The 22,872-nt window shown below is 35.8% G+C and overlaps 1 protein-coding gene across 1 annotated transcript in view; it reads right to left on the minus strand.

The window, feature by feature from the left end:
• The window catches only part of Dach2 (dachshund family transcription factor 2), a 483,871-nt gene that overhangs the window by 106,917 nt on the left and 354,082 nt on the right, over positions 1–22,872 (minus strand). The window lies entirely within an intron of this gene.

The raw sequence follows: 22,872 nt of genomic DNA on the forward strand, positions 1-22,872 counted from the left end.
AAAATATTTCAATTGAAAGGTTTTACCATGAAAAGTGTTAATAAACTTCATTGTAGAACTGTGATCAACAGTACCTCTTAAAAAATCTTTATTGATCTGCAAACCCACATTGCTACCTCCAGACCCATAAGGGCCCATGAACACTCTTCTATAGGGCCTCCTTTCTTGGGTAACTTGATTTCCCCTTTTCTCCTCTTCTGTCTCTGCCATGTGCAAATTCACAAGTCTAGTTCCAAACCTGTGGCCTGCATACCCTCCTTGGTGTGTGTTACCTTTCCTGGGTAAGTAGCTTCTTCCTGTTTCCTTTACCTTTGCTTTATCCAACCCACTGGCATGTGAACTCACAAGTTTAGGTACAGACATAGAGCCCTTAATTTTTTTTCATTTGTGAACCTTCCTTGCTTGGCTTAGCTCACCCATAAGCTTAACATAGCTCAGCTCAGATGACACACTTCTTGAACTGGCCCAAATCTAAGAAAGGGCAGATTATCATATCAGACACAAACAAAGAAAAAAGTCCACATGCCCAGGTCAAATCAGGAAAAACAAAAAAATTATAGCCACCACAACAAAAAACAATAGCAGCAACACCAACAAAACCATGAATGACCAAAACAACAGGTCTCTCAGAAAACCCACTACCATTATGCAAGTGTTCTCTAATGGAAGCTACCTCAAAAAATCTAGGAACACACAGTATTTAAAGATTAATTATAAACTTTATAAATGAATTCAAGGAATTTAAAGAAGACATAAAGAAACACTTCATTCAACTTTAGTAGCATAATAGTGAATGGTAGTGATGGCCAAGAAAATACAATCCCACACCTAAATGAAATAATGATGATAAATCATAATTTATAAACTGAACTCAGCCGGGCGTTGGTGGTGCACACCTTTAATCCCAGCACTCAGGAGGCAGAGGCAGGCTGATCTCCATGAGTTCAAGGCCAGCCTGGTCCACAGAGCGAGTGCTAGGATAGGCTCCAAAGCTACACAAAGAAACCCTGTCTAGAAAAAAAAAACTGAACTCAATAAAAAGATCAAAGCATCAATGGGAACACAATGATGAATTAGAGATGAAATTGAATTGAAAAGCTTCATATCCCTATTAGAAAATGCAGGGGAAATTTGGCAAATAGAATGAATCAGGCAGAAGATGGAATGTTAGGACCCAAAGATAAAATATATTATCTAGATTAAATAAGGAAAGAAAAAATTAAAAGTAGAGAATAGATCACTTGAGTGAGGAAACCAAACCCAGAAGGACAGAAGTTGTATGTTCTCTCTCATATGAGGCTCTAGCTTCAAATCTTCAGATGTGAGTACATAGCCTGGGATAACTGCAAAAATCAAGAAAGGAAAAAGGAACAACTGTTGGTATGTGGGGTAGGGAATAAAAAGAGAGTGGAATAGCATGTTATAGGTGATATAATTGGAGAAATGGAAAAATAGTGTACCCTGATCAGGTGAGGTGAGGTGAGTAGAAAAATACAGAAGTGGAAAGGAGAGTAAAACAACAATAAAGAGGGCTGAACCTTTCATTAGGAATCAAATTGTACGGTTAAATGTCTATAAAAAAGCAAACTATAATCCATGTAAGTATGTGTATAGATAAATATGTAGTTTAAGTGAAATGTTCTCACCTGATACGATATGTTTACTCCAAGAACAAGAAATATTGCAAGCTAATGCTATTGCCTTTGGAAGTCCCCCCCCCCAAGTGGAAGGTTACTCCCTATTGTGAAGATACCATGAACTTCAGACACAGGGAACAGAGATTCTTGAGTTGGAACTGACTTCACAGTCTTCATATTAGCTTTCATGGAACCCAAAAGCATTATTCAAGCAACCAAAGCAGGGAAGTAAGAAAGAGTCCTATCCAGCTGAGATGCCTATGAATTATAACAGTAATCATAATGGCAAAATAAGACAAAGGGTACAGTAGTGGCATACAAACTTTGGTGGTAAACAATAGTTCTCTAATTGAAGTTAAGACTCACTCACCAAGAGGGAATTTTCGACTGTTACTGAAACCTAGGCAACTTCCCAAATATAGTGACGTCTAAGACTGTGGAGGACAACGTACAACTGCAGATTTATTAAACTAGCATAATGCCTAAGTACATTCAAATTATTTGTCCTTATATCCATGGATTATTTAGTTTTCATCCTTCATCAAAGAAAAGTTTTCTTTGCAACAGATGGTGATCATTATAGAAAACTACAATCAATCAAAATTTAGTTGTAGATCCAGGTCCCAATTGATACATCTACAATAAAATTCCCACATGAAACATTGCAGCAGAGGGAGAAGAAAGATTATAAGAGCCAGAATATTATGGGGTTTACTTTGATATCATGTTTCCCAGTAATATCAGAAGTGTCATTCATAAAGTCTCACCAATACAACTTTCTAAACATGAACTAAGCCAGAATGATAATAAACATGTGAAAGTGGATGGGGAAAAGTCCATGAGGTCTCAGTACTACAAAAATAACTAAAGGCAACAACAGAATGCTGAGAGTGAGAGAAATAACTTATCCAGTATAACAATTGGCTATCTACTCTCAAACGCTGAGCCCTGAGAATATATATATATATATATATATATATATATATATATATATTATGCATATATATATTATGCATATATATATTATGCATATATATATGCATATATATAATGTATGTATGTGTTTGTGTGTGTATGTGTGTGTGTGACATTATGCAGACTAAGCTGGTTGTATTTATGCATTACATAAAACTCTAGTTTGTGTATCAAGTAGATATAATACTAGCCAGCATCCCCGAAAGGCAAAATCTTCAAATTTAAACACAGAAGAGGGAGAAGAATGCCAGATCAATTGCATGAACCAGATCTTTAACAAGATCTTCACCATACTAAGGATGACCTCTCCATACAGATTCAAAAGGCAGACATAAACCCAATAGACATGACTCAAAAAGAAGAACCCCATGAAATATCATAGTCACAACACTAAATATATAGAACAAAAATATTGAAAGTGGCAAGGGAATATACACAAGTAATGTATAAAGGAAAGCCCATCAACCTAAATGTCTATATTAAAATAGCAGAAAGAACACAAATAAATGAGTTAAGGATGCAACTCAAGAATTTTAAAAATAAGAGCAAACCAAAGACTCTATACAGCAACAGATAATAAAGGTCAAAGCAGAAAATAATGAAATAGAAACTCTAAGAGCTTGTTTTATTAGAAGATAAACAAGATCAACAGACCCTTGAAATAACTAACCAAAATAAAGAGATGACTAAGCTTAACCGAATCAGACATAAGTAAAGAAATATTATAATCATCACCAAGGAAATATAGAACATTGCAAGAGAATACTTTAAAAACCTGTTGCCCATTAAGTTGGAGAATCTAAAAGAAATGGATGAATTTCTTGATCCATCCAGACTACCAAAGGTAGATCAAGAGGAGATTAACAACCTAAACAGACTCATAACAAAGAGGATACTGATACAGTAATACAAATCCTTCTGAAGAAAAAAAAATCTAATTCTAGATGGATTGACAACAGAATTTATCCAGATATTCAAAGAACAAAATTGATGGGGAATGTACTGTGTATATTCACCTTATTGATTATTGAATAAAGTCCTTGTTTGGCCAATGAGACAGCAAGTTAGACAGGACTAGGAGTCAAAGAGGATTCTGGGAAATGTAGTAGAGAAGTGGTGATCCAGGCAGGAAGTGACATAGTAAGGAGACTCATATTTAAGGAAGGAGAAACAGTAAGTGTCCCTTTTCCTTTCCTCTCTTCCTCCAGCAGCACAATGTGATCCACCAGCAAGACAGGGTGCCAGCAGAAGGCATCCTCTATAAGATAAGTCTTATAAAATATATAGATTTATGATAATTAAGACTGAGCTAGCAGATGAGAAATCCTAGTCATTGTCCAAGCAGCATTTGAACCTAATACAAGTTTTTGTATATTAATTTGGGCCCTAACTCAGGCGGGCGTCTGGTGCAAAGCACACACGTGGCAGTGGGGCTTGGTGGCGGCTTTTGGCGGAAAGATTTACCATAACACAAAATTTACTTCTTTTTTAATTTAAATTAGAAACAAGCTTGTTTTACATGTTAATCCCAGTTCCCTCTCCCTCCCCTCCTCCCCTGCCCCCCACCAATCCCCTATTCCATCCCCTTTCTGCTCCCCAGGGAGGGTGAGGCCTTCCATGGGGGATCTTCAAAGTCTGTCATATAATTCCTTCTTAAACCCTTCAAAAAATAGAAATGGAAGTATCACTCTAACCTCATTCTAGGAAGCCAGTATTACTCTAATGCCCATTCCAGGTAAAGGCAAAAACAAACAAAGAAAAAATAAAACAGCAGTGATGAACATATATGCAAATAAAATCATTTAGCAAACCTGATTGGATTTAAGATGCACCCATGCCTGACACAGCTTAAGTTGTCAAACACATGAGATATATAGGGCATGGGTCTAGATGAAAATTAAATGCTATTGTTATGTTAAAAGACAGCAGTAAATAACTCCTAATCAAGTCAAAAAGAACCCTACAGAATGGGAGTTAAACTATGACAGGTATCATTTTGCCAGCTATATCTGACAGAGGAAAAATATCTAAAATATATAAAGAACTCAAAAGACAAAGAGTCAAAGAAACAACACAGTTAAAAATGAACTAGTAATCTAAAAAAATCAATTATCAATAGAAGGAATAAAAAATGGTTAATGATCAGACGTCGGGAGCCTATTTCCCATGGAGGGATACTCTCTTAGCCTATATACACAAGGGAGGGCTTAGGCCCTGCCCCAAATGATTTGACAGATTTTAATGATCCCTCATGGAAGGCCTCACCTTCCCTGGGGAGTGGATGGGGGATCTGATGGGGGGTCGTTGGGGAGTATGAGATGATGGGAGAGAGGGTAACTGAGATTGATATGTAAAGTAAGACTGTTTCTAATTTAAATAATACATAGATATGGAAATACCTCAAAAAGTGTTTATCTTCCTTAAAATAGAGAAATGCAAATTAAAATAAATTTCTATTTTTCCCTTCGTCAGAATGGCTAAACTAAAGAAAACAACTGATAACAATTTCTATAAAAGTTTTAGAGAAAGAATTCACATTTACTGTTGGTAGGAATACAAATTGGTGCATCCTCTCTAGAAATCAGTATGTTGAATCCTCAAATCCATTTTTTGGAATAGGCAGAAAGTGGAGGCAACCTGCATTTTCTTCAAAAAATGAAAAGATAATGAAATGTGGTTAAATATATAAAATTGATTACATTCAGCTATAAAGAAAAAAATGAAATCAAGAAATTAGCAAGTAAACAGCTGTACCAAACAGACATTATATTGAGTGAGGTAAGCCAGACCCAGAAAGACAAATGCCAAATATTCTCTCTAAAGCATGGTTCCTAGCTTCAAATGCTCAGATATATACATACAACATGGAGTATCCACAGAAACCAGGAAATAATAAAGGGTCTGTATGTGATGGTGGTTGCAAGGGGACTAGCAAACTATACTTGATATGAAGAGAAAAACAAAATCATAAGGAGGATGATCTACCTAGTGCGGAGGCAGACACAGAGGTCAATACAGAAGGAAGAGGAAAAAGAGAAAACTCGAAGGTTCCTCAAGGAATCATGTTATTTTATCTTTATCTAAAATACACATAACATATATAAGGGATTATATACATACATAAATACACATAAATAAAGATATTATTATAATTTAACATTGCATATTATATATTATTCTATCTGTGAATAGAACACAGTGCAAATACACAAATAGTGTAAATAATTGTATAAAAACATATACAATATAATTATATAAGGAAGTTAAGCCACTTGGGCTGGTAGTGCTCCTGACAAGAACAATAAACAAACAAAACCCTCAGTGTCAGGCACAAAAATAGATGGTCAGTTTAATCCAAGTGATTCCCAGAACACCATAAATTATTGATTTAGCTTTTGTTTGTATCTCAGTGTTTAAGGGCTGAATATTCCATATACCACACAGAGGGCTCAGTAGATTCAAGCTGCGTTTGCTTTCCTGTAGTCTAGCTTCCATGGTCCCAGAAAATTCTATGTAAACAAGGGAGAGATGCAATCAATCAGTCTTTCTGAGTTGCAACACCAAAGAAACATGACAATTACCAGAATGAGAAGATGCATGTGAAGGTGTTGTGAATGGCAATCAAGTCAGTGAGAAGGAACAACTGCTTAACTGGACTTAAGATTCACTCAACAAGAGGAAAATCATGCCTGGTACTGGAAACCTAGCCATCTTCCCTAAGCTGGCGAGGCCATGAACGTTAGAAAATAATACTGCCTCTTTAATAGACTGCCATACTTCCTTAATTATATTCCAAATCCTATCCTTATACCCAAAGGTAAGTATAGCTACCATGCTTCATCAGAACCTCTCTTTGTAACAAATGGAGACCATCACAGAAAGCCACAAATGGACACAACGCAGAGATCAAAGGATCTTGAGGTGACAAGACAGATTTATATTACAAATCTTACATCTCTAGCTTAGAAAACAAAAAAAGAGGGAGCTGAAAGTTTTAAGAGTCAGAATACCAGAAAGTCTTCTGTGAAACAGTCCATCCTAGAAATGGTTGTGTACATGTTACTGGAACATTGACAATATCAATGAAAATGCTAATATGGAAAGGGAAATTTTTTCCAGTGCCTAGAAAATATACTATAAGCAATTAATGACTGTTGAGAGATTTAGCTTTTCCCAAGGATAAGTCCCCTTATTGGTTGTCCAGTAAAGACTGGTCAATGTTGAAACCATATACACACAAACAATGTATGTATGTATTCTCAGTATATTACATACACACACACACACACACACACACAGAAAGAGAGAGAGAGAGAGAGAGACAGAGAGAGAGAGACAGAGAGAGAGAGAGAGAGAATTATGTTTGTAACAATAACAATAAAAGAAAAAGAGGCTATCAACTTGAGATCTGAGGGCACAGCAGGAGTTGAGGGAGGGAAGCTGGGAAGGACTAGAGGGAAAAAGGGAAGGGTTGTTATGCAACTATACATAAATTAGAAACATATTAAAAGGGGAAAGTATTACTGATCATGTTTAGCTTATTTATGGCTTTTAAATATGTTCAACTGTTTGGCATTTAGGCAAGAAGACTAAACAATTCTCCCTAATATTGTAGACCTGCTAGCCATAGTGATGGTCTCAATTCACCTTATATCATAGTAAGTAGCTTTTGGAGGTATTTGTATATTAAAAGCCTTAAAATAAGCATTCATGACTTGCATTCCAAACTTGGCATATCCGTGTGCTTATTTAAAAGCACAGTTGTTATTTCTAAATTGCCAGAGTCCATAGTGCTATAGCTATTTTTATCTGGCATTTAATTTCGTTTGTGGACAGAACCATTGGAAGAAATCACAGAATGATATCCAGAACTTTTTCAGGATTGATGGGTGTTTCTTATTAAGACTTATGTTGTTTTCTTCCTTCCTTCCTTCCTTCCTTCCTTCCTTCCTTCCTTCCTTCCTTCCTTTCCTTTTCTTTCCTTTCCTTTCTTTCCTTTTTAAGTAAATTGCCCATTTCTACTTCTGAGACAAGATTTTCACTAGTTTAACTTCTGAGCCATACTTACCACATATCTAGAAAAGTTTTTTTTTTTTTTGAGGGATCCTTTAGAACCCTTTTGTGGCCAAAGTTAATATCGGATTCAATTGCAACAGTGTTAACTACTCTCTGACTTAATGAGCTAAGACAAGAAAACATATTTCCATAGTATGAATAAGCACAGAGGAATTCCTGGGTATACCTATCTGTATTAAACCAGATTTTTAATCAAATGGGGAGGAAACAAGTATCTAATAGTTCACAAGTCAGTAAAAACATGCAGTTAATCTATTCTGCAGTTCTATATGATATGAAGTTTGATTTAATTTGTCAGACTTGATTAATAAATCCCAAATCATCTTTAATGATGTTTCAGTTTGGTGTGCTCACTGAGGAGATGCAAAACTTCCATGGCTGCACGAATTGTTCTCTTTTTCTCCAGATGTTTGATGCAGCACAGTTGCTATCTAAGAACAGGGGAATAATTTATGGTTTGATGAAATCACTTAATTTAGCTTTCACAAATTTAAAATTCCAATTAAATCAATAAAATTTGTTATGTGCTAATTAAGAGGGGTTGTGGGGGAAGGTAATTCTTAATAAATGATGAAACTAACTAAACTGCAACACTGAGAATTCTTTATAGTAACATTGGGCCTATAAACATGATTAATATAAGAAAATGCAAACATTTGAAAGATCAATTATTAAGCAAAAACAGAACCATTCCATCATTTTAGCTCTGTGTTTAAGATACAAATTACCTCACCATTACAGAATTTCAATTTGTAAAATGAACTAAACTTAGTCAAAGAAAGATAAATTTAGAAGACACTAAATTATACCACTTGATATTAATATAGTGTTTCTGTATCACAACAGCAAAACCACATGGCAATCCTAAGTCCAAGGATTGTTAATATTTATTTTGTGAATTAACCTTTTAGCACACATCAAACATTAAGTAGCACATCAGGCATTCAGCTAATGTTTTTCGCATCACATCATGAAATGAACTTTAATAGAAATATTTAAAGTTTCATTAAATTCCTTTTCATTTGCTTTTAAGAGAACACTGGATGAAGTTTTATTTTTCTCTAACACATTTCATGTTTATTAACTACCATGATGATCATAGTTTAGATTGTAGCTCTTTCTATCCTCACTAATCATAAATACTAACTTTCTTCTGCACACTGAGACAGCTTCTATGAAGCAAGTGGCTGGGGAATACTTGCTATTCTCTCTAGTGGATTAGGTGTTAAGAGTTTGGACACACTGTCTTCTGAACAAAAGCTCTTACCATTTTATCGCTTTTTAAATAAATATAAATTAGTTTAAGTCTCAGTCACAAGGGCTTGGTGGCCTTAAACATTGAATTGTCCTGATCTCTTTGCCAACTTGTGAATATATATATTCTAAGACGGGTTCTGGTGACCATGGTGGCCTTGATCTTACAGAGATCCGCCTGCCTCTGCCTCCCAAGGGCTGGGATTAAAGGCATGCACCACCACTGTCCTGCTTCTTAAAATATTCTAAATTTTATTAATATGATCTATATTTAGCCAATCATCTCTTTACCTATATACCCATCTAATATTCATACCTATCTATCTGTCCACTTAAACACCATAGGCAGGATTTCTTAAGTACCAAATCATTGCTTACAACTCTGAAGGTTTTGTAATATCTGATATATATATTATATATATAATATATATATATATATATATATATATATATATATGAAACAATCTTATTTTACATCTCAATCCCAGTTCCTTCTCCCTCCTATCCTCCCATGCCCCCCCACACACACCCCATCCCATGCCCCATCCACTCCCCAGGGAGGGTGAGGTCTTCCATAAGGGATCATAAAAATCTGTCAAGTCATTTGGGGCAGGGCCTAGGCCCTCCCTTGTGTATCTAGGCTAAGAGAGTATCCATCCATGGGAAATGGGCTACTGAAGTCGTTCATGCACTAGGGATACATCCTGGTTCCACTGCCATAGGCTCCATAGACTGCCCAGTGCTCCTAGATGACACCCACATTCAGGGGGTCTGGTTTGGTTCTATGTTGGTTTCCCAGCTGTCTCTTTGTAGATGTCTGCCTTTTTCCTTTATAATGGCAATTTCATGTTTCTGCATCAGCTCACCCATGATGGTGCTATGCCAATCTATGTGCTATTTCTTAGGGAAGGGCTACATTCAGAATGGATAAATTTTAGAACTAACCCTTGGCCTTCATTTAACTTAAGTTAGCTACCCTTTTAAAGGAACTATTTATAAACACAGCACCATTTGAGATTTTGATCTTTAGTATTTATTAAAATTATGATGATAAACCACATATGATTAACACATAAATACTTCAGATGATTGGATAATTCAATGGTAACCTTACTAGCGAGACAGCTACTATGCACTGAAATGTTGATAAGCTGCTACTTACTTAGCAGAAATACACATCCTCAGAGTCAGGCTAAATGATAAAGCAATGAACTATGAGAATGTGAATTGTAAAAGGAAATGGCACTTTTTTATTAGGTTAGTTTAAAAAGTTAACTTTACAACTTTTAAAATTTCTTTAAAACTTATTTTAACATGTTAGAAGTCCCAGAACATCAATTATTGTGCTGCTTTTTCTTAGGTAAAATAAATGAGCAGAAGAAGGCATTCAAAGCCTAGAACCCTTTGTAATAGGTGCATGAAAGTTTAGAAATGCAAAGGATATTTAATACCTATTTCCATTAATGTTGTCCATCACAATTACATACATGAATAAAATGTGTTGTACCTTCTCACCATCCCCCAACCATTCCCAATACCTTGTAATCCCTTTTAAAGCTTTCATGGTGACTTTTACATTTTATTTAATCTTTTTGTGGGGAGAGGGGTCACACCACAGACAATTTTAGAGGTCAGAGAATAAGTAGTAGGAGTAAATGTTCTCCTACCAGCATGTGGTCCTTGTGGTAGAATATTATTTTCAGGTTTTTGTTTATGCTACATTTGTTTAACTGTGTGAAGCTGAGATTCTTTGTCTAAAATACCTGATGGTCCTAATAAAGAGCTGAATGGCCAATAGTGAGGCAGGAGCAAGGATAGGCAGGGCTGGCAGACAGAGACTATAAATGGAAGGAGAAATGAGGAAAGGACAGCAAGAGAACAAGAAGAGGAGGATGTCAGGGGCCAGGCACCTAGCCAGCCATGGAGTAAGAGTGAAAATATGATATGCAAAAGTAAGTAAATGAAACATTCCAGAGGCAAAAGGAAGATGCCTTATTTTAAGATAAATGCTGGGTAGAAACAAGCCACTGTAAGGCCAAGCATTCATAACTAGGAATAAGCCTCTGTGTGTGATTTATGTGGGAGCTGAGTAGCTGGCCACTGAAAAAGCCAAGAGCAAAAATCAACACACAACAGGACCTAGGTATTGAATTCAATTTTAGCAGAAAGCTGCTTTACCTGCGATATATTTACTGGCCGCAAAGTACATCCTAAAAAATCAAAATAAAATAAAATGCAGCCACACATGTGAAGGTCAGTAGACATCTTTACATGGGCTTTAGTGGTCACCCTTCAATGGCATGCTTAATTTATCATCATCTTTAAATACCAAGACATCTTATTGCTAAGTTGACTTTAACAGCAATGAAAAAGTAGCCTGTGAGAACTAGAACGTGTGTTTATTCTGCCTTGACTTATTTCACTCCAATTACAAAAATTTTGCAACAAATTTATTTCACTCATTTTTGTGGATGCATAAAATTCACACATACATGCAATTACATATATATATATATATATATACATATATATATGTGTGTGTGTGTGTGTGTGCATGTGTGTGTGTGTTTGTGTGTGTGTGTATGTGTGTGTGTGTGTGTTGATGGTCAACTTGGTTAACTATTTTGTCAATATTGTGAATAGTGTCAAACAGGGCCACGAAGGTATTCATTTGGTATGCCAGTTTCATTTAGTGTGTATATTTACCCAAAAGTAAGGGAAATGTATTATATTTTAGATCTATTTCTACTGTTCTTGAGGAGAAATGCTTTCCACAGGGCAGTTGTAACTTACATTACTTAACTAAGTAATATTCCGCCAACTCCTGAACATCTCAACAATCTAATACTAGAATGCTTTTTGTAATCAAGCATGTGAAAAGTAAATGTGTGTAATTACGTATTTTTGAACAAATTTGCCTAAACCTGTTTCTAAGTTTGCTTTCTATTTCTGTGATAAGACATTCTAAATCAAAGTAGTGTAGGGGGGAAATGGTTATTTGGCTTTACATGTTCAATCACAGTCCATCATGAAGAGAAGGGGAAAAAATCATGACATGAATGTGGAGGTAAAAATTGAAACTGAAGCCATGAAAGAACATTGATTTACTGGTTTGCTTGCTGCCCATGGTTCACTTAGCTTGTTTTCTTTTTTTTTTTTTTTATACTACAAACTATGACCTGCCTGGTGTGGCATTGCCCATATCAACCATTGATCAAGAAAATGGCCCACATACTTACAGGCCAATGTGAGGTAGGCATTTTCTCAATCGAGATTTCCCTTCCTATATATGACTCTAGTTTGCATCAAGTGGAGAAAAAGCCTAATCAAAATCCAAAATAGAAAAAAAAATGAAGCAATCCCCTTAAAATTAGAAATTAGAGAAGGATGTTCATGCCCCCACTCATTTTCAATATAGAGCTTGAAGCACTAGTTAGAACAATAAGGCAAGAGAAGGAAATAATTAAAAGGATACAAAAAATAAGTCAAATTATCACTATTTGTATAAAATATGATATTATACATAGGAGATCCAAAAACTCTAGCAAGAAATTTCTAAAAGTAATGAACAATTTCAGCAAAACAGCAGGATAAAGAATCAATTTATAGAAAATCACCATTATCAAAATCATTATAATCTCAAAAAGTTAAAATATTTTTAAAACCTCAGTGGCCTTTCTACGAACCAGCAACGAACGCACTGAAATGAGAAATTGAAAAATCTTAAGTTTCATGTGGACACACACAAACACACACACACAATCTCTCTCTCTCTCTCTCTCTCTCTCTCTCTCTCTCTCTCTCTCTCTCTCTCTCTCACACACACACACACACACACACACACACACACACACACACACACAGGACAGCCAAAAAGTCCTGAGCAATAAAAGGACTACTGGCAATATAACCTGATTTTAAGTTATACTAATAAAATCAACATAGTGCTGGCATAAAACAGACACTTTCATCAATGGAATAAAATTGAGGACTAGGATATAAGTTTACATGCCAACAGACATGTAGACACCTAGGTTTTGACCAAGACCAAAACTACACACCAGAGAAAAGTCATTGTCTTTAACCAATAGTGTTGGTCAAAATTGATGTCTACATGATGAAAAATAAAACTAAAGCCTTGCATCTCATACTTACACAGTCATTAAGAAAAACGATTGAATGATAAGACAAACAGCTCTCTAATTTGACTTAATATCCAATCATAAAAAGGGAGTCTGGGACTTGGAGTAGCAACCAAGCCAACTATACACAACTAGTGAAGTCACGGATCTTGGCAACAATCTACAACACTCACTTTGCTAAAGCAGAATAACCCTAGTTACATCCAAAAGATTCATCCTTAAGCACACAGATAGTGTAATAACCATTCCCGTAAGAACAAAAAACAGAAATGACATTTTGCAACAGGTGGAGACAACTACAGAAAACTACAACTGATCAAAATGCAGTTTATACATCTACAACACAGGCCCCACACATGTCTTCAGGATCATTGTACAAGAGGCAGTGGAAAGATTCTATGATACAGAAGAAAAGGAAGGTTGATGTGAAATCGTGTTTCCTAGAAATGTAAGAAAATACTCTCATGAAGTTTTGTAAACATGGCTGCCTACACATGACATGAACAATGATGACAACAATAAACAGGCTAAAATGGATGTAGAGAAGTAGTGGTTATTCACTATTGGAGGGAACACACACAAGTTCAGTTATAAAATCAGTGTGGAGGTTTATGAAAAAGCTAGCAATAGATCTACCTTATGATCCAGTTATACAAATCTATGGCATATACCCAAAGGACTGTAGATCCTACAGGAGAGATACTTGCCACCAAGAGAATCACTGCTCTATTCACATGCTCATAAAAATCCAGGAAAAAGGAACAACCTAGATTTCAGCCGATGATAAATGCACAGTTAAAATATTGTATTTTTATACAATAGAATGTTTTTCAGATGTTTTAACACAACAATTAACTTTAAAAAGTCACAGGCAAATCCATGGATCTGGAGAAATCAATCCTGAGTAATGGTAACCCAGCCCCAGAAAAAAAAAATGCCATATGTTTTCACTCATATATGTGGACACTTGTTTTTACTCTTTAGACATGATTGTTTCATTTAGAAGAACCATAAAGAGCTGAAAACTAGTAAGTGTCCACTAGGTTGAAACTTCAAGGAATCAATGGAATACAGAGGTAAATGGGAGAAGCAAAATCATATCATAAAATGGGGTCAAATGGGGTAGGGGATGGGAAGGTAACATACAAGACAGAGTAAGAAGAGAGGTAACACTGAAGACCTATTAAAAATCCATGTGGAAACCTTGTGCAGAATCTTTCTAAAATGTATACATACGCACATATCAAAAGACTGTAAAGGCAGTTACCCTGTAATGGGGAAGAAGAGGATGTGTGTGCCACTACTACATATTGCAGACTAACAAGTAAAAAGACTAATGCCAGGTGTGAATTGGCTTTTGGAGTTGTTGGTTAGCAGGGTTTCATGGCACCCCCAAATATTGCCTGCTATTGCTATTGCTCTCTATTGCACTCTAGAACTTGAACCTTTGCAAAGGATATCACATATTTGTGCCACAAAACACAGAAAAATCAAGTTGATACCAACCTGGAAGCTTCATATCTACCAAATAGCAACCATAGTGCTGAAGGTGCTATGTACACTACCTAAAGAGTAAAATAAAGTACTGGCCTGGGAAAAATGACCACCAGTGCAATAATAACATGAATGTTATGGCAGTGAATACATACTTTGTTAGATTTATAGTACACTCATCAAGGTGGAACCTATGCAGGGCAAGATTATTAGGGCAAGAATATTTGACTAGATAAGTTAGAATACCTAGGGGGAATCTGCTATTTTTTTTATTTTAGAGGCACTCATATTTACACATCCATCCCCCATTCCCTCACTTCCCATCCTCCCATGTACCCATGTACCCCACCAACCCCCCCAACCCAACCCCCACCTCCTCCCCAGGGATTGTGAGCCCCCCCTCAGGGGACCATCAAAGTCCATCATATCATTTGGGGAGGGCCTAGGCCCTCCTTGCTGTATCTGGGCTATAATAATATCCCTCCACAGGGAATGGGTTCCCAAAGTCCATTTGTGGTCTAGGGATAAACATTGGCTCTACTGTTAGAGGTCCCATAGACTGTCTTGGCCTCCTAGCTGGCACCCACATTCAGAGGGCTTGGATAGGTCCAATGCTGGTTCCCCAGCTTTATGACTAGAGTCTCCATGCTCTCACTAGGTTAGGTTAGCTTTTTCTGACGGTTTCTCCAGCACATCTTGGCTTGTTTTTACATCCCTCCTCTGTCTCTACAACTGGATTCCAGGAGTATGGTTCAGTGCTTAGCTGTGGGTGCCTGTTTCAGTTTCAATCACCTACTGGATGAAGGCTCTAGGAATGTTAACCAAGGTAGTCATCAATCTCATTATATGGGAAGGGCATCAAAGGCAGCCTCTCTACCACTGCTTAGATTCTTAGGTGGGGTCATCCCTGTGGTTCCCCTAATGTTTTCCCTGTGCTAGAACTCTCTTCATACCTGTACTGTTTCCCTCTATCAAGGCAATAGAGGAAGGCAAGAAAGAAGATGCCTTGATAGAGGGAAAACAGTACAGGTACTGTATTGCCACATTTTCTCTATCCATTCTTCAGTCGAGGGGCATCTAGGTTGCTTCCATGTTCTGGCTATTACAAACAATGCTGCTATGAACATAGTTGAACATATTCCTTATTGTACGAATGTGCACAATTTGGGTATATGCCCAAGAGAGGAATTGCTGGATCTTGTGGTAGACTGATTCCCATTTTCCTGAGCAACCGCCATACTGATGTCCAGAGTGGACTTGTAAGTTTGCACTCCCACCAGCAATGGAGGAGTATTCCTCTTTCTCTGCATCCTCTCCAGCACAGACTGTCATTGGTGTTTTTGATGTTAGCCATTCTGACAGGAGTAAGATTGTATCTCAGAGTCGTTTTGAGTTGCATTTCCCTGATGGCTAACGATTTTGAGCACTTTCTTAAATGTCTTTCAGCTACATTAGATTCCTCTGTTGAGAATTCTCTATTTAGTTCTACTTTTTAGTTTCTTTGATTGGTGTTTTGGTGGCTAGCTTCTTGAGTTCATTGTATATTTTGGTAATAAGACCTCTGTCAGATGTGGGGTTGTTGAAGATATTTTCCCATTCTGTGGGCTGTCATTTTGTCTTGGTTACTGTGTTCTTTGCTTTACAGGAGCTTCTCAGTTTCGGGAGGTCCCATTTATTAATTGTCATCCCAAGTTTGTGCTACTGGTGTTATGTTCAGGAAGCAGTCTCCTGTACCAGTTCTTTTGAGGGCACTACCTACCTTCCCTTCTAGGAGGTTCAGTGTGGCAGAATTTATGTTGAGGTCTTTGATCCATTTGGACTTATGTTTTGTACATGGAGACAAATATAGATCTATCTGCAATCTTCTACATGTCCGAATCCAGTTATGCGAACACCATTTGTTGAAAATGCTTTATATTTTCCATTGTATAGATTTATCTTCTTTGTCAAAAATCAGGTGTTTTTAGGTGTGTGGGTTAATATCAGGGTTTTCAATTTGATTCCATTGGTCAATCTGATTACTTTTGTGCCAATACCAAGCTGTTTTCAGGACTATGGCTCTGTAATAGAGCTTGAAGACAGGGTTGGTGATACCTCTGGAAGTTCCTTTATATTACAAGGTTGTTTTTGCTATCCTGGATTTTTTATTTTTCCATATGAAGTTGAGTACTGTTCCTTCAAGGTCTGTGAAGAATTGTGTTGGGATTTTGATGGGAATTGCATTGAATCTGTAGATTGCTTTTTGCAAGATTGCTATTATTATTATGTTGATCCTACCTATCTAAGAGCATGGGAGATCTTTCCATTTTCTGGTATCTTCTTTAATTTCTTTCTTTAAAGACTCAAAGTTCTTACTATACAGGTCTATCAAATGTTTGGTGTCATGACCCAGCATGTCTCAGCCTTAGTCCATGAGGTTTTACCTGAGTTGGGGTGCGTGGACCTGGAAGCTCCAAGCAATCCAAGGGTGATAAAGACCAAAGGCATCTTGTCACCCTAGACAGCTCTCAGTTCCATGTTGTGGAACTAGAGTCATTTCTTTATTAGTCATCTTTTCTGGTGTCTCTTAACTATCCTGCTAATTTTACGAGGCAACCATTTCTCTCTTTGTTCTCCTCTCTGTTCTGGCCACTTGCCTCTTTACTCCTAACCTTCTGTCCTCCCAAGTTACTCATACCTCTCTCTCCTCCACCCAGGTGAGGGCCTATTCAAGGCTTAAGCTACAAAGATGCAAATTAGGAGGCATATCACCTTAGGCCAAGGTAAACAGTAACAGCATAGTGTTAATTAACAATACAATGGTGACCTGGAGCTTCCTGGTGCCACTGGCTGCCAGTGCCTTGGACCCAGAATATTCCATAACAGAGATATTCGGTCCCCCACAGTTTGGTTAGTGTTACCCCAAGATATTTTATACAGTTTGTTGCTATTATAAAGGGTGGTATTTCTCTGATTTCTTTCTCAGCATATTTATCATCTGTATATAGTAGGGCTACTGATTTTTTTAGTTAATTTTGTATCCTGCCACTTTGCTGAAGGTGTTTATCAGCTTTAGGAGTTCCCTGGTAAATTTTTTTTGGTCACTTATGTAAACTATCATATCATCTGCAAATAGTGAGAGTTGGCATCTTCCTTTCCAATTTGTATCCCCTTGATCTCCTTTAGTTGTCTTACTGCTCTAGCTAGAAATTCAAGTGCAATATTGAAGAGATATGGAGAGAGCAGGCAGCCTTGTCTTGTTCATGATTTTAGAGGAATCAAGTTGAGTTTTTGTCCATTTAGTTTGATGCTGGCTGTTGGTTTGCTGTATATTGCTTTTTATCATGTTTAGGTATGTTCCTGTTATCCCCGATCTCTCCAAGACCTGTATCATGAAGGAGTGTTGTATTTTATCAAAGTGATTTTCAGCATCTAGTGACATGACCATGTGATTTTTCATTCTCAGTTTGTTTATATGGTGGGTCATATTGACAGATTTTTGTACGTTGAACCATCTCTGCATTCCTGGGATGAAGCCTACTTGATCATGGTGGATGATTTATCTGATGTGTTCTTAGATTCGATTTATCAGTAATTTGGAAAATCTGCTATTATTATTCTGCTAAATGGACATCACATTAAACCAACTCCTAAAGACCTATCATTATATCCATAGATTATTTTATCTAGTGAGCCTAAGTAGAGTACTTTTTTTCTAGTACATTATGATTAACTGAGACCCATTACTGGACAATCCAAAAACATCAAGGAATTGGAGAGTGCTCAGCACTAAAATAAATACTTATAACAATCTCCCTTTCCCCAAATCTCGATGATTGCAGAAGTAGGACAGGAAACATTTTATGAGCCCTATGTGATAGATGACTATAATGAAATGGTGTTTCCCAAATACAAATGGACATTTTCATATATGAACAAGAGCAGCATGTATAAGACCTGTGAAAACTCAAGCTGGATAAAATCCAAGCATGGAGATGGAAAGAAGAAACTGAGTACTCATTGGTAAGTCATAGCTTTATAGGGATGATTCAGTTTTCCTTAAGGGTGTGCCCTCTTATAGGTCAGCCATACTCCAGCGCTTAGCGCTACCCCCTGCAGTATTTGAGTAGTATAAACTGGACTTGGTGTGTGAAAATAGTTGGTAAGGTGTAGAAGTGGAAGTAGATCTGTGAGGAGTTAAGGGACTTAAATATGCTAAAATATATCATAAGAAATTATGAAAGAAGTAGTAAATATTATTTATGAATATATTAAGCAATAATACCCCCAAAATATTCAAACACTAACGGATTAGTAAGCTTAGTCCTGGAACCAATAGGGATTCCTTGCTTAAAAGCATTCTTATGATTAAAAATATATATTAATCCCAGCTTACCACAAAATGTTGTACTTGTCTCAAACATCTCTCTAAGAATTATGCTGATATACTTTACTAAATAAATGTAAAACCCAAAATCCCAACACATTTATTTGTAAATTAAAATGCTGCAATATGTAAATATTCCCCATGTACAATTTGAGGCACAGTAACTAAAACTTTAACATTCAATTACTGAGTTTTAAAGATATTAGATATAGAGGGTATGAAATCACTTGTAATGGAGACACAGTAAAACAGTGACCTCCTAAATGGCCAGCTGAGTGTGGTGGCAGGGTTGGACAGACTCTTCCTGACAACTTGAATAATTTGATGATTATATTTAAAATTAATTCTGCACTAGCAATTGAAGAAAAATGCTTTTTGCTATTTTGAAACTGCAAATGATAAACTTATTTTAATACTCCCATTTGAACTTCACTGACATTACTTATTTACACATGTCTTCTAAAGTGTTTACTGGAGCAGAAATGCTTTCTCGATGCCTTTTAATTCTATACAAAATGTGCTCTGAGACTAAGATAATATTTCTATTAAAGAACCTACTTTTCAGAAGTTAAATTCATTTCTTGCTATTGTTAAGTATTACAAGCTGAAAGATTCTTGAGCAGTAATAAAAGTCCAAAGCAGTGACATGTTCTTTCTTATTGGAATTTGAGTTCCTTCTGTCACCTTTTAATAGCATGTATTCTGTCTAAATGACAAGCATATTATACAGTCATTTTACAATAAATAATCATATAATACCACCATCTTTCTTTTTTCCTTTTGTTGTAGATCTGAACTATTGAACATCAAATGCACAGAATACAAACTGAAGAATTATTCTAAAGATCTATTTCCTAAAATTCATAAGCTGGGCCATATGTGTTTGTGATGTATATGTTAAAATTCAGATCTCTAAAATCAGGCATGCATACCTAAAATACAAAAGTTGACCTACACATATAGAACTTAATATTACAGCCCCTGTTTTTTTTTTTTTTTTTTTCATTTTAAGTAATATAGTGACTGGTTGCCTTTCAGTTCTACTGGCAGTAATTGCTCGAGGTAACAGACTTCTCTCTGGCCATTAGCACCCTAGGCTTTTATTGACTCTACGTAACTGTAATGCTTTTTAGCATAATTGACTAGTACTGTATTTTCCTAATAAATTTTCTCTTGGGAATAATATAGCACAGCCTCAAACATAAGAAACTAATCCTAGCACAGAAGTTGAGTAAAAGAATATTTAGATGATATGGTATATGAGGTTTCACATTTACCTTGAATTTAAAAATGTAAAATAGAGCATAAATTTAAAATTCTAGTCCTTTACAATCTGAAATTCTCTCAAAATACACTCATTAGACATTTTTAATCCCTCAATTTTTCATCTTATGAGATTTATGATATACAAATGTATCAATATTATTCTAATAATTTTATTACCTTGTTAATTTAATTAATTAGGCCACATTTTTAAAGCTAATGAGTGAGATTAAGTAGCAAAAGACAAGACTATCCACAAAGATTAGGGCCACATGATTCACCTTTTTGTTTTTCTGTCTCCTAAGCAGACATAATACATGTATATTAATGTCATCCCTAAAAGCATGATATTTGTGTGTTACAATACCAACCTTTTAGGGTGGTATAGTGAGATAACTTTATTCAAGTAATACCAACCAAGCACAAGCCAGAGCGTGCCCAGAGGCAGCAAGCTAGGGAGGCCAGAGAGAAGGGGTCTCCACGTGTCTGGGGCCCCTTAAGAATTGCTTCGGCATCATCCTCGACCTCCCCTGACCACGCCCTAATGGGTGTGGCCAGGTACACCTGTAGGGGCTCCTAGGAGGCGGGGCTACAGTGTCTCCCTACAGAGTTGGGGAAATTATTTCATGAAAACATAATGTTCTTTCAAAAACAGTATTAATTTTACCAAATAAATGCAAATGAAGCCATTTGAACTTTTATATCAAATACCAAGAACTAATTATTGTACCTTTTCTTGAATTTTCTGTCTATATACTTGTATGAATAGTGGGGGTTACAGTGGAATTACTTGAATGGAAGTAGTTAACACTCTACAAAACAAAGTATCACTTAAAGTTAGATAAAAAATAGGGCACTTATATATTTTCCCAATTAAAACAGCATAATGAAAAGTAAATACAAGTATAGTAATAAAGCCAAGGCTAGCTGCTGGCCTGTCTATTTGGGAAGAGTATTAAATCTCCCTGAAGCTTATCTTACACATATGAAGGCAAAAATATTTGACTTTCCAGCTATTATTGCAACAATGAAATAAGATAGAGCATATAAAACACATAAAGCAATGACTGGAGAGGATAAGAACTACATACCTTAAAATATAAAATACAAACCAGGGTTGTTTTAATTATTAATTATAATGAAATATCAATAGGATTAACATATTTTTAAAATTACTAATAACATAAGTTGATTGAGGCTACTAGAGATGCCAGAAATTAAATAATTTAAATTTTTTTCACTTTTACATGTATGGCAATATGTATGTTAACATAGTGGTCTTAAAGAAAATTATATAATCAAAAATGTTAAGGCACTGAAAATTAAGAACTTCAGATATGACTTTACTGGGATACTGCCAACAGTTTTACAATTGATTCAACAGATGTGATTACAGCCTAGCTTTGCCAAAGATTCCAAAAATGGCCATTAAATCAGCAATTCCCAATCTGTCCATTAGTCAGTCATACTTTAAAAAGTACTCCAGTCACAATAGAGGTGAAAGAGTCTACTGATAATTATACAGTAAAGTGTTTTAGAAGATGTAAATATGTACTATAAACATTTTTCAAAAAAATCCTACTAACTATACTAAAATGTCTCTGAAACAGTTTTTTAAAATGCCATTAAATTAGAAAAAAAGGATAGACTCTTGATAGATAGTTTTGAGGACAATTCATACATATATATTGACACAAATCACCTAAATCCTGCCATTTACCCATTTCAATCCTATGGGTGAACAATTTACATGTTTCAATTAAGAAACCTGAAAAGAAAGTTTGGAACAGAAGAAACTATTTTCTAACATTGAATATGGATTCAATTCATACACATTTCCTTCATTTGATCAAGATAAATTTATGCTTATTACATAAAAAGAATCAAGTTTTAAAATTATTCTAGAAAGTTAGTTACGAAAGAACATTCCAAGGTATAACTTAGGTATGTTTGTAGAAGATTGATAGTTAACATAAAGTTGTCCAGAAACCCAAGAGGGAGATGGGACTGGACTCTCAAATGCCAAGGGAACACACAAATCTACAGTGTGTCAGTGAGCAGGAACACTTAGAACGTATACACAACCCACAAAGCAGAGTTCTCTCTACACTAGAGAAATTACAAATATAAACCCACTGGCTCATCCAAAATTATTCTTCACTTGATAATAAATTGTACTAAGGTGACTTCCTTTTTATTTTTGTTTCTTTTTAAAAGTTAATTTATTTATTCCACATATTGTTCTTATGTAAAACAGCTATAGAACCTATGCTTTTGAAAGTGGAATTAATATTATTCTACTTAATTTACTTTTGAAAATTAACAGATGATTTAATCAACTAAAATATATTTTATTATTGACATCTTATGAACTGATACAGAATAAATAATTGTTCTGTCTTGTTTTCACCAAGAAAAACTTTCTGATTTTTTCCAAATTATGTTTTCTCAAAATATGTTTTTTCCATTTGAATTGTTTTCCAATTTTGACATATTACCAATTTTTCAGTACAAATATTGTACAACCTGGCATTTTATTGGAGAGAAAAAAATTGTATTGTTTTCTTTGAGCACAGAAAATGTGCACTTTGCTTCAAATGGCAAAAGGCTACTTGTTATCATAAAACATCAGGGTCTGAAAGATTCCAAGCTATGCGGCTCATTG

This window comes from Cricetulus griseus, chromosome X (assembly GCF_003668045.3).
Source record: "Cricetulus griseus strain 17A/GY chromosome X, alternate assembly CriGri-PICRH-1.0, whole genome shotgun sequence".
Taxonomy (NCBI): Eukaryota; Metazoa; Chordata; class Mammalia; order Rodentia; family Cricetidae; genus Cricetulus; species Cricetulus griseus.